Source organism: Hemicordylus capensis, chromosome 2, assembly GCF_027244095.1.
Source record: "Hemicordylus capensis ecotype Gifberg chromosome 2, rHemCap1.1.pri, whole genome shotgun sequence".
Classification (NCBI taxonomy): Eukaryota; Metazoa; Chordata; class Lepidosauria; order Squamata; family Cordylidae; genus Hemicordylus; species Hemicordylus capensis.
In genome coordinates, this window is record NC_069658.1 from 420,641,186 (window position 1) to 420,654,623 (window position 13,438).

The 13,438-nt window shown below is 43.9% G+C and overlaps 1 long non-coding RNA gene across 2 annotated transcripts in view; it reads right to left on the bottom strand.

Annotated features, from left to right (window-relative positions):
* Positions 1 to 13,438, bottom strand: part of LOC128346188 (uncharacterized) — a 21,053-nt gene continuing 7,615 nt past the window's right edge. Inside the window, exons 2-5 of one of the 2 annotated variants that reach the window (XR_008316829.1) lie at positions 11,100 to 11,168; positions 9,961 to 9,998; positions 9,709 to 9,858; positions 1 to 1,616 (exon numbers count right to left, since the gene is read on the bottom strand). This is a non-coding gene — a long non-coding RNA (uncharacterized LOC128346188). Of the gene's footprint in view, positions 1,617 to 9,708; positions 9,999 to 11,099; positions 11,169 to 13,438 lie in introns of both variants that reach the window. The other variant, XR_008316828.1, reaches the window with a different exon arrangement.

A 13,438-nucleotide genomic window follows, 5' to 3' on the forward strand; every position in this document is an offset into this window, starting at 1 on the left:
TTTAATGTAAAACAGCAGTTCTTTTGGAAAATTTAGTACAAAGCAACCATATGAGCACAAGGAACAAATAAAATATAAAAAAAATGCATCCAGTCTAACCTGCATCTAATACTGTGCCTTAACCTAACCAGGAGTTTTCTTATAAGCACCTTTGATCAGCTACTAAAGCAAGCCTGCCTTTCCCCCTTGTTCAGCTGCAGGTCTGGCTCATTCTTTCCAGTACTGGAGGTTCAATTCCAGACTGATCCTTCAGCTGCTTTGTGGGTGATTTGGGTATCAAGGGAGTTTTCAGCTTAACTCTCCCAGTGATTTTTGAGCTCTTAATTTCAGCAGCACTTCTCAGCTCTTCTCTCCTGGCTCTCCCAGACTCTGAGGCTATTCACACATGCAGAGGAAACTGGGCTAAGGGAGTCCAGCCCAGTATCCCCACATGTGTGAACCTCCAGGAACTGTGTGGCTGCTGGAGGTTAGTGCACTTAATTGCCCCCAGCCCTTAAACAAGTTTAGTGGAGCGAGCGCTCTGCTGACCCTGTTTAGTTGATTGTGAGTTGCCACGGTGTGGCTCCGCACTGTGGCAACTCAAGAGGAGACCCACTAGCTGGGAGGCAACAGCATGCCTCCTGGTCTTGGGGGGTCTCCCCAGAATGTTCCACTCACTTGCGCAGGGCATTCTAGGACTTCCTGGGGGGCCAGGAGGCCCCCCATCCCCATCACCCCTACCAGCTCCATGATGGAGCCAGTACTTGTGTGGGTGACCAATCCGGCCATTCAGAGCTAGCCTGGTGATTGTCTGTGGGGAGAGCAGGCTTGACCCACTCTGCCCGCAGAACCCTATTAGGCTCTACACACCGATTGTGTGCAGAGCCTCTCCAACTCCAACCTGAACTGACTCTAGTTCTTCAGCCCTCACTGTTCAACTAACCAGCTCTACATCTTTCCAACTATTCAGCTCTACAGCTTTTGGACTAACTATCTACTGCAGGCAAACCTCCTTTTAGCCTATCCCCCGCCCTCCAAATAAGAACAACTCAAGTTCCCTCCATTATTTTAAAACATATCCAGTCAAATCAAACCCTCTCTTATTTATTTATTTTATTTATTTAACTTCTATACCACCTGACTCCCAAAGTCCTAGACGATTCACAAAAACAAACACAACAAAACCAAAACAAAAACAACAATTAAAACAGCAGTTAAAAAATTCAACATATTCAAAGATAACAGCAATTAAAAAATTTAAACAGTAATTAAAAATTTAACACATTCCAAAGGTTAACCAGTAAAATTCTTTCCCCTTCTAAACCAAAATGTAGAACAGGAGGAACTGTGAACTTTTGACCCCTGCACAGCTTTTTGATACTGAACATAGGGAATAAGCAAAAACATTGGCAGTAGAGGAATACTGAAGAAGAGGAAGTCCAGGCCTCATTCCTTCACAGAAGTCCACAGGCAAGAGATGAAGACATGCCCCCACTCCTGCCATGGCTCCCCTGCAACTGATATGTGGAGGCATCTTGACTCTGAAGCTGGAGTTGGTCTATAGCCATCTCTAGTAGCCATTGATAGACGTGTCCGCCATGAACTTGTCTAAGCCCCTTTTAAAGCCATATAAGAACCTAAGATAACATAAGGAACATATAAGGACATAAGTTTTATTTATCTGTCATTTGCATTGATTATATTTTCCCTAATGGTTTTTTTCTTGATTGATGAGCCAAGGAGAAGGAAATGCACACTGAAGCCGCATCATGTAAGGAAGGCAGAACAGCTGCTCACATCCAGCACAAGATCTCAAGGCGAACAAAAACAGAGACCAAGAAATAGGCAGGCCATAGAAAGCTGTTCAGAAGCCCATAGAGGAGCTGCCCTTTCAGTCAGTGGCAGGAACTCAAGTCAAGGCTCTCCAGTGCACACTCCACAGCTGATGGGTTACAAGGATGCAGTAATTATATCTGAAGAAATCTTTTCATGTCCGTCTGTAAAGGCTTCTCTTTAACCACATCTCTTCCTGAAGTAGTCTATGGGCTTGTGTAGTAATCAGTCACTGAACAGCCTCTCCTTCCCTAAAGAGTGAACGAGAAGTGTACCCTGTCCTGACTGACAGGTGGTGACCTCTAGGGATGTGCGTTTCATTTTGGATACAAAATGTTTTGTGCACAAACCAGGCCGTTTCAGCTGTTTTGTAGCCAAAACAAAACACCCAATGCTCAAAAGAAAATTTTTTGTAGCTGAAACAAAACGTCCCTGTTGCAGGGGAGTAATGGCAGGAGAGAGGGCATACCCTCAACTTCTGTCTGTGGCTTCCAGCAGCATCTGGTGGGCCACCGTGCGAAACAGGATGCTGGACTGGATGGGCCTTGGGCCTGATCCAGCAGGGCTGTTCTTATGTTCTTATGGATACAAAATGTTTTGTTGTTCCAGCTGTTTTGGAACTCCATTTTGCAATCGCGAAAAGTCTTTCTCCTTCGGTCTCCATTTTGAGTTTTGACATCTGTTTGAATTTCCAGCCCTTCCAGCCCGCAGATTGGCCAGTGAAAGCATGGGCTGATCTGCTGGCTATGTATGTATGTATGTATGTATTTCCTCCTTATTCCTTTTAAGGAAATTTGAGGGTACAATTTACCCTCATTGGCCAGTGGGGCAGTGTGCATTTACCCTCATTGGCCAGTGGGGCAGTGTGCATTTCCTTGTTGTTTCATACTGTTGTGTGTAGATGAATTGCATTTCGGGGGGGGGGGATGTGGATGTGCATGACCTTTGGAAATCTGCATGGTTCTTTGCAAAGCTCTGCTGTTGTTGATGTGTGATGTTGATGTTATTTGGAATGGATTCGGGACAGATATGGGGCTTTGGGGGCAGAAGAGTGGGTCAGGTGGTAGTGCCCCAATGGGTGCCTGCTGCCACCCAGATTCCAAAGGAATTAGGAAAAGGGCTGATTTTTAAAGAATTTCTGAAGCTGACATGACATTGGGGCAGATTTGGGGCAGAAAGGGAGCCTGTGGGGCAAAACAGTGAGTTGCATGGCAGTGCCCCAAGGGGTGCCTGCCACAACCCAGATTCCAAAGGAATAGGGCAAGGGCTAATTTCTTAGGGATTGTTGAAGTTTACGTGTCTTTAAGGTTTTTCCCCATAGGGAATAATGGAGGTTTCAACAGACCCATAACTCCACCTAGGGGGCACTGGGGTATCTGGGAGCGAGTGGTGGTGTAGTGCACATAGGGTGCCAACCACCCCCATGGATTGCTAACCCATGGGGTGCTGGGTTCTGTTGTTTCTGAGGTGTTCTGAGTGTAGATTCTCTGGTAGCATATGATATTTTCTACAACAAACAATGAATCCACTCTCATATCTACACTCAATCTACACTCAAAACATCTCAGAAACCAGTACCCCATGGGTTAGCAACCCGTGGGGGTGGTTGGCACCCTATGTGCTCTACACCACCACTTGCTCTGGGCCACCCTGGTGCCCCCCCCAGTGCAATTATGGGGCTGCTGAAATCTCCATCATTCCCTATGGGGAAGAACCTTAAAGACGCATAAACTCCATTAAATCTTTAAAAATCAAACCCTCTGCCCAATTCCTTTTAAATAATTCTGGCAGCTTCCTTGCCCCCGCTGGGCACTACCATGCACTAGGGGTGTGCAATTCGGGATTTCGGGTGATTCGGCTCGGACCCGAACCGAATAACCCCTGTTCTGTTTTGTGCCCGAATCTGGGTCACCCGAATCACCCTTGATTCGGTTCGGATTTGGATTTAATCCGAATATGAATCTGAATCGATTCGGGGGGGTAAAAAGGTGCCCGGGGCAAAATTTTGGGGTGGGGTGGTAGTGCCCAATGGGTAGAGTCTACCACCCGAATTTCAGGGGGATTGGGCAAAATCCTGATTTTTGGTGAATTTTTAAAGTTTTAGTGACTTTGGGGCAGTTCAGGGGCATAGAATGGGAACTGGGCAAAAGGAGTGGGGTGGGGTGGTAGTGCCTAATGGGTGCAGGCTACCAGCCCAATTTCAGGGGGATTGGGCAACGGGCTGATTTTTGGTAAATTTCTGAAAATTTCATGTCTTTGGGGCAGATTGGGGCATATTGGGGCAGAAAGTGGGGCCTGGGGCAGAATAGTGGGGTGGGGTGATAGTGCCTAATGGGGGGAGGCTACCACCCCAATTTCAGGGGGTTTGGACTAAGGGGTGATTTTTTGAGAATTTTTGAAGTTTTAGTGACTTGGGGGCAGTTTGGGGGCAGAAAGTGGATCTGCCCCAAAAGAGTGGGGTGGGGTGGTAGTGCCTAATGGGTGGAGGCTACCACCCCAATTTCAGGGGGATTGGGCAGAGGGCTGATTTTTTGAGAATTTTTGAAGTTTGGGTGTCTTTGGGGCAGATTGGGGGCAGAATGTGGATCTGCCCCAAAGGAGTGGGGTGGGCTGGTAGATACTGCCTAATGGGTGGAGGCTACCACCCATCCCCAATTTAAGAGTGATTGGGCAGAGGGGTGAATTATGGTGAATTTATTTGTATGAGGTTTGTCTTCATAAAGTGAAGTGTGCTAAATAGATTACTTCCTCATATTATTCATAGTAAAGGAAAGTGTGAAAAAGTGAAAGTGGGGTCATGAGAGTTGTTCAATTGAAAAAAATCTCATTTGCTATGATAGAATGAGAATTCACACCTCAGAAGTTTTTTCTGAGGTGTGAATTCTCATTCTATCATAGCAAATGAGATATTTTTCAATTGAACAACTCTCATGACCCCACTTTCACTTTTTCACACTTTCCTTTACTATGAATAATATGAGGAAGTAATCACTTTAGCACACTTCACCTTATGAAGACAAACCTCATACAAATAAATTCACCATAATTCACCCCTCTGCCCAATCACTCTTAAATTGAGGATGGGTGGTAGCCTCCACCCATTAGACACTATCTACCAGCCTACCCCACTCCTTTGGGGCAGATCCACTTTCTGCCCCCAATCTGCCCCAAAGACACCCAAACTTCAAAAATTCTCAAAAAATCAGCCCTCTGCCCAATCCCCCTGAAATTGGGGTGGTAGCCTCCACCCATGAGGCACTACCATCCCACCCCACTCTTTTGGGGCAGATCCACTTTCTGCCCCCAAACTGCCCCCAAGTCACTAAAACTTCAAAAATTCTCAAAAAATCACCCCTTAGTCCAAACCCCCTGAAATTGGGGTGGTAGCCTCCCCCCATTAGGCACTACCACCCCACCCCACTATTCTGTCCCAGGCCCCACTTTCTGCCCCAATAGGCCCCAATCTGCCCCAAAGACATGAAATTTTCAGAAATTTACCAAAAATCAGCCCTTTTCCCAATCCCCCTGAAATTGGGGTGGTAGCCTGCACCCATTAGGCACTACCACAGCACCCCACTACTTTTGCCCAGATCCCATGCTATGCCCCCAAACTGCTGCAAAGTCACTAAAACTTTAAAAAATCGCCAAAAATCAACCGTGAACCGAATCACCTGAATTTTTCATGCCCGGAATTCGGGTGATTCGGCTCATGCCCGAAAAATATCGGGGGACATCAGGGGTGATTCGGTTCAGCCCCGAATCACCCGAAATTGTTCATTTCGGGCACAGATCGTTCTGTGCCCGAAATTTTTTGCACATCCCTACCATGCACCCTACTCTGCTCTGGGCCACCCCTTTCCCCCCATCATGAAGCTATACTTTTGGAATGGAAACCTCCATTCTTCCCTATGGGAAAAACCTTAAACTTCAAAAATTCACCAAAAATCAGCCCTTTGCCCAATTCCTCTGAAAATTAGCTGGTAGTTTCCACCCATTGGGCACTACCACCTCCACCCACTAGTTTTACCCTGGGGCCATTTTTAAAAATCTAAAACATTTCAGATTCAGATTTTGCCATTTCAAACAAAGAACAAAATGGGGGGTGTTTTGGATTCCGGCCAAAAACAAAACAGAAAAAGAAAACAAAACGCACAACCCTAGTGACCTCTAGGGATCAGCCATGCAGCACATGGTGGGTGGGACATAGATGGCCATGAGGCAGGAAGAGAAGTGTATCTTTGTGCAGTTGAAGCTCGGCTGGGCTGGCAGCCAGATGTGTGGCCAGGAAAATGATTGCAACAGGTAGGACTGAAATTAATGGAAGATAAGGACTGCAGGGGCTTGAATCCTCTGCCATGGTTTTGGTGAGTTCAAGAAGGAAGCCAGGGCTTTGATTTCAGGGAAAGTTTAACCTAGAGAACAGTTTATTAGTCAGTTTGCATTAGACTTATATTTTCCTTTTGTGTGCCTTGCATATCACTGCAACTGTCTATTGTTGTTTTACCTAGAATACAACTAAGAAAGCAATAGCTTGCACCCATTCATCCAGCTAGGGTGTTGAAAGTCTATGTAAACTTTAAAGGTGCTTTTGTATTTTCTTACATCCATATTCTTTGCAACTGGGTAACCATGATTTTTAAAGTATGCCATTCCAGTATCAGCTGGAGTGCTTTTTGGAAGTAACCTTTTAATCAACTGAGTATTTTTACCTGTAACTAAAAGCTGAGAAATCCTCAGACGGAAACTGTCTGTAGTATTTTCAATAAAGTTTATTTTTATTTTGATTCTTTGCAAATTTTAACCAGCCTCCTTGTGTGGATTTTTAATTCAGGAAAGCGGGGCTGGGAAGGGTTTACTCTGGTGCAAACACACCTTAATTTGATCATTAGCTGCCAAGGATTCTCACCACATGTAAGCTTGCACGTGGAAGGTTTTTGTACTTCTCTAATAGAAAGAGAAGGAGAGTTTCCCTGGAATTCCACCCCAAATCTAGGGCGTGTGTGTGTTAAACTCTGTAATAATTGGGTTGGGCAGCAGTGAATCAGCTACTGGAGAAACAGGAAAGTTTAAAGGAACAGTCTTTGCGGGTCAAAGCATAGAGAGGGGATGATTCCGCATTTTTTCTTCCCCTCATGTGGGTTTGCCCTAGGACAAAGGCTGGGTTATATTCACTACAGCTTGTTTCTGGGGACTCTTCTGATTCTTCATTGCTAGAGCTGGTGTCCTTGGGGGAGCTTCCACAAAGCCAGGTGTGCATTGCATTGCATTACACGCTGCAACAGTTTTGCAACTTGTCCGCTAAGTGTGCTTCTGTACTGCCTGTGATCTGACATCACTGGCAGTGAGGTGCCGTCGATATTTCTGATGCCCTATTTTGGGTTACCCTAACCTTCTGCCATTTTGTTCATTTTTCTGGATTGCTTGTGCAAGGGTGCAATGCTGCAATAGGGATGTGCACAAAACCAGCTGGACTGGTTTGGGGCTGGACTGGCCTCAAACCGAACTGGGCCAGTTCAGTCTGGTAACCCCTTGAATCCCTCCCCCCCAGTCCAGTTGGGGGTGGTGGTTCACGAGCTTCATTTTGTTTTTAAAAATTACTTTTTTAAAAACTTTTACTCCTCTTGGGGAAGATCCTGTAGATGGGGGGGGGGGATCTGCAGAGGTTCCCCCTCCCCCCCAGCCTTCAAAATGACCTTCTTGGCCAGTTCGACTGCTCTTCAGCCAGTTTTCAGCCTTCACCTGGCGGCCGTTATGGAGGCCGCACACCTGCGCATATGGCTTCTGCATGGCCCAGGCTACCCAGAGGCCATGTGCACAGGCACACGGCCTCCAAAATGGCCACTGGGCGAAGGCTGATAACTGGCCGAAGAGCAGCCGAACCAGCTGAGGGGGCCATTTCAAAGGCCAGCGGGGCCAGGGAAACCTCCATGTACCCCCCCCTCCAGGAACTACCCCGAGGGTAATAAAAGGTTAAAAAATTTTTTTAAAAAGTTATATGTTTTTAATAAAATGAAACTTGCGAACACCTTGAACATTCGGGGGTGTTTGGTTCAAGGTCGGACCAAAAAGGGGCTGGTTCAATTCAACCCTGAATGGTTGAACCGAACTGGTTCAAAGTAAAACACGTTCAATGTTGAACCTGTTTGCACACCCCTATGCTGCAATTATATTCTCATTTTGGAGCAGCTCTTTCCCAACTGTTGGTTTTTTGTTGTTGTTGGATTTTTTGCTGTAGTGCTTGTGCAAGGGTGCAATGCTGCAATTAATTTTTTGTTTTTGAACGGCACTTCCCCCTCCTGACAGCTTTGCACAAGGGAGACAGATCAAACATAACATACATACAACAAGCAGCAATAATACAATTATCAGAAAAAGGAAAAGAAAAGAATAATGCATAAAACATATCAATTAAAATTTGTTAAAACATTTCTTATTTTTATAGCATCTGCACAAAATCTGGCCCTGGCCAAGGTTATTCCCTTGTGCTGACCTGACAGGAAGAGTTCAACATAGAACTTATCCTGATGTCCCAAAAATTTGCACAAATAAGGTTCGAGCCAGGAGGTATGGATGGTTTTGTAAAAGGTAAAGTGTAAAAGCACATGTGCAGTTGTCTCAACCACTTCTGCACCACAGGGACATAGTCGATCCTTATAAGGGATGCCCTTATACCTTCCCTCCAAAACCACAGATGGCAAGACATTAAATTGAGCCTGGGAGATTGCTCTCCTTTGGGTCAGAGCAGACAAGTACGTAAGATACATTGCCAGAAGTGAGTAACTTGAGAAGTAATCATTATAAATTTCAATAGAGACCCTACTCAGGTTCCTTTGTTTCTCCAGGTCCCAAATTCTCTGTTTTAAAACTTTTTTGACTAAATCTGGGCCTAAGGGGCATATGAATTGCTCAGAAAACCCACAATTACCCAGTATGACCTATACATTTTTCTTCCAAATAGACTGATATTTGTCCTTTAAAACCAAAGGAACCAAGCCCAACCCTTGAGAGTTAATTTTGTGCCAGTAATTAATTAAATGTAACCACATCTGGGCTACTATCCTGGTAATGCCTGCCTCTAAACGAAGCGATGCATTCAAGACACAACAAGGGAGTTGGAAAATACCTCATAGAAATCTCGTTTGAACCCGTTCAAGTGACTGTAGATTTCCTGTAAAAAAAATCTGTATTCCATAGAGCATCTAGGCTAAAATTTTAGCTTGATAAACCTTCAGCGCAGCAGGAATGTAATAGGCCCCTTGGGTGTAAAAAATTTTTAATACAGCTGTGACTGTATGTTGAGCCTTAGTGGCTAAATAGTCACAGTGGGGTCTCCATGAGAGATCCTCATGGAGCACAAGGCCAAGATATTTATACGTTTTAACTTGCTGAACTCTATTACCATTTATGGACCAGCAATGCTTTTTTGATCTCTTACCAAACACCATCACCTTCGTTTTGTGAATATTAATGGCCAGAAATTCCTCAGCACAAAATTGTGCAAGAGTTCTCAGAGCCCTCCTCATGCCAACAAGCGTAGTAGACAGTAATGCTGCATCATCAGCATACAGCAAGATAGATATCATTCTGCCTGCTAGCTTGGGCTGATGAAAAACAGGGTCATCTAAGAGGGGGATTAAATAATTAATATAAAAATTAAACAGGAAGGGAGCCAATATACAGCCCTGTTTAACCCCTTTCTAAACTTTTTTTTAAAGTTGTCACATTTTTCTCCTGCCCCCTCTGCAATCCCACTGGCCCAAAATGGGGCAGGAGGAGGGGGCAGATAACTGGAAACCACATTGCAGTGGACAGCAATATGAATGGCCACCAGCCTACCATGAAGCACTGAACAACCTTTTACACGCAGTTTGAAACTTTTTCACCATTCCGTCGCACCTCGAAACGCTTCCACCGGCGCAAAGCTCATAATCCGGAAAACATCCTGGAAATCACCTTTGCCTGAATGCTCTTGCTCTGTCTTTTTTTCTGGTATTGATGGAGTAAATCTGGAAGTTGGGCTGTGAGTGGCTCTGGCACCTTGGTTATCTGAGGCACAGTAATTTGGATCAGAAATCTTGACAATTGGTAGTGGGGGTGGTCTTATATTTCAAGCTTGAGGACTGTGGTTCCAAAAGCAGGTCTTAATACCTGATCTTCCTCATTGAAAGACAACTTGGTCCAGATTCCTGTGAACAGAGGTAGGAAGAGCAGAGTTGGCAGTGTTGGTTGGTTGGTTGGTTACAGAATACTGACAGAGTTGGTTATGAAATACTGGGTAGGCAACAGCCTGAATGTTCAACATTGGAAGATATTCTGAAGCAGGGTCTTCATATTGGATTGTCTAAAAAGTTAGGGGCTGAGGAAGTTTAGGTTTTGTGTGATGCTGGTATGAAAGGCAAAAAGATTCTAGTACTTCTTTGGCATCCTGGGGTGACTTCAAAGTGGAACACCCCAGGTTCTAGATCAGGCCTGCTCAACCTAGGCCCCCTTAGCTGTTTTTGGATTACAACTCCCATAATCCCCAGCCACAGTGGCCAATAGCCAGGGATCATGGGAGTTGTAGGCCAACATCTGCAGGAGGGCCGAAGTTGAGCAGGCCTGTTCTAGATGCATGATACCAGTTTCCATCTCTGTCAGATGATGGAGTTGGATCAAATCTGCTTTGTGTGCCACCTAAAGTATTTGGAGTCAGGAGATACATAAAATTAAAAAAAATAAAAATATACACCAGTATTCTCTTAAGCCAAGGATTTCCAACCTTGGGCACACAGATGTTTGTGTATTATAACTTCCATCATCTCCAGCCATAATAGCCATAATGACTGATGATGATGGGAGTTGTAGTAACATCTAGGAATCCAAGGTGGAGAATCCCTGTTCTAAGCTTAGCACAACCAGGTGTTTGGATTCTAAGTCATCACTGTAAGCATCTTGTCCCAAACATAATATATCATTATACACCAAGCATATAAGCAATTAATTAGCAAGATTAGAGGGCAAAGCACAATGCTTAATTAACACTGCTCAGAGCTTTAAATTTACTGAACAGGTAACCAATTAAGTAAGTAACCCACAGAGAGGATGCAGGAAACAGAATGATATGCAACTAATTTCTCTTTGGGGTCTAGAGCAGTCCTGTAGGTTACAGCAGATGGGGACAAGTGCTTAGACTATTACAATACCAGTAGGGATTAGGTGAATATCTCTTGATTTTGGCATTGTTAAAGGAAAATGAGCCCTGTCCAAGCTGACAGGTGGCAATGCTAATTTAAAGCTTGCGTGGTTACCTGAAGAAATATGTTGACTTCTTCCTCAATGTTCACCAAATCCTTCTCAATTTCCCTTCCATCACAGATCTAATGAACAAACATTAAAGCCTACTGAGAGATGTCTTGCTGTGTCTTCCAAGTTTAATGCATAATGGTCTCTCTGCTACCATTTCATTCCCTCGTCCACAACGCCTCACTACGTGTCCTGTGATTTTTTGTTTAAAAAGCACCCTCATTTTACTACACAGCTAATTTTCCGTGAATGAAATTATAAACAAGGTGATTACCAAATATAATTCATGGCCCATGTAATCATATAGCTGTCAAAGCAATGGCTGCAGCTCAAAACAGGCTTCTTTATATGAAGTCTGCACTAGTTCTCCTGTTGATGTAAATTACCCACTGAGATAAATGTATCTCTGTTGTATATGCATGTTACAGACAAATGCAGAAGCAGGGACGAATTTGAATACTCATGTCCCAGGAATGCACATGAAATGGATTTTGTGTTTTGTTTCGAGCTCGAAACAAAACTTAGATGGCTAAAACATTTCATCGAAACAGCAGTCAGACCAGTTGTTTTGATGAAACAAAACCTGAAACGTTTTGAGTGTTTCAGCCATAGGGAACAATGGGGGAACACAAAACTCCCCTTGGGTAGCTTCTAGGGACACCAAAATGCAATGCATTTTGCAACCCTGCCTTGAAAAACACTACAGTAGCACACAGTAATAGGAAAGTTGCTCTCTCACACACAATTATGACTCCTTACATCCTAGCATTGCAACAGCTGCCACAGCAGCACCCTTAGCAGCAAGCATAGCCATAAGCTCGACTAGAGCAACTTCAGCCACATTTTGACTGAGTATACCTTGCAATACTCAGGTATACCTGAGTATACCTTGCAATGCACAATGCAGAGCAGACCAGAGATGTGAGTGAAACTCAAGTTGGTCTCAAGGCCATACATGGAGCTCATCACAGCAGTCACCAAGAAATATCACAGACACACACACACGCACGCACTTCTTGCCACAATACTATCTCGCAGACAAAACCAACCAGAACTCAAGGCACCCAAGTTCTGCCTTTTTCAATCTGAGATCCAGCAAAACCAGATAGTTATAGTAGCAATAGCACAACATATTCTACTCAGTGCTGAGAAAACCACAAAATCAAACCTTCCTTGATACCTTCATCCTCTCCTGATATATCCTCTTCAAGAGAGGCTCTTCAAGGGCTCTCTCTGCCTCCCAGTCCCTTTGTATATATTTTGAAACTCTCTCCTTTTGTGTTCCCCCCTCCCCTCCCCTACCAATGGGGGCACAGTTGCCCATGACAACACTTGATTTGTGTAACAAGCCAACCAAGAAGCGAGAAGATAGCAAACCAATTGAAAGTCAGTGCCAGAAAAAAAATCAGCAAGGTAAAAACAGGCCTCCAAAATGGTGCTTAAAATGTTGAAACATTTCAAATAAAAATGGGATTGTTTTGTTCTGAGCTCGAAACAGGCCCTTTATTTAAAGGGCATTTCATTTTTAGTTTGAAACACTCAAAACAGCCCATTTTCAAGTTGAAAATGTCCAAGCAAAATCCAGAAATGCCTGTAGTCTCTCAGCATTTTTTGAGTTAGTAAAAAAGAGTCATGTATTTAAAAACTGAATGTTTCTATAGTTTTTTTTAAAATAATAATAATAATAATAATAATAATAATAATACACAAACAGCAAGTGCCGCCTTTGTAAAGAAGCAGATGAAACCATGGACCATCTAATCAGCTGTTGTAAAAAGATCACACAGACTGACTACAAACAAAGGCATGACAAAGTAGCAGGGATGATACACTGGAACATCTGCAAAAAATACAAGCTAGCTGTAGCCAAAAATGGGTGGGACCATACAATTGAAAAAGTGGTAGAAAATGAAGATGCAAAAATATTATGGGACTTCCGACTACAGACAAACATCTGCCGCACAATACACCAGATATAACTGTAGTCGAGAGGAAAGAAAAACAAGTCAAAATAATTGACATAGCAATACCAGGGGATAGCAGAATAGAAGGAAAAGAAATAGAAAAAATCACCAAATACAAAGATCTACAAATTGAAATTGAAAGGCTGTGGCAGAAAAAGACCAAAATAATCCCAGTGGTAATTGGCGCCCTAGGTGCAATCCCAAAACAACTTGAAGAGCACCTCAACACCATAGGGGCCACAGAAATCACCATCAGCCAATTACAAAAAGCAGCTTTACTGGGAACAGCCTATATTCTGCGACGATATCTATAATAATAACAGCAACATTGACAATAAAATTCAGCCACCCCAGGTCCTTGGGAAGGACTTGATGTCTGG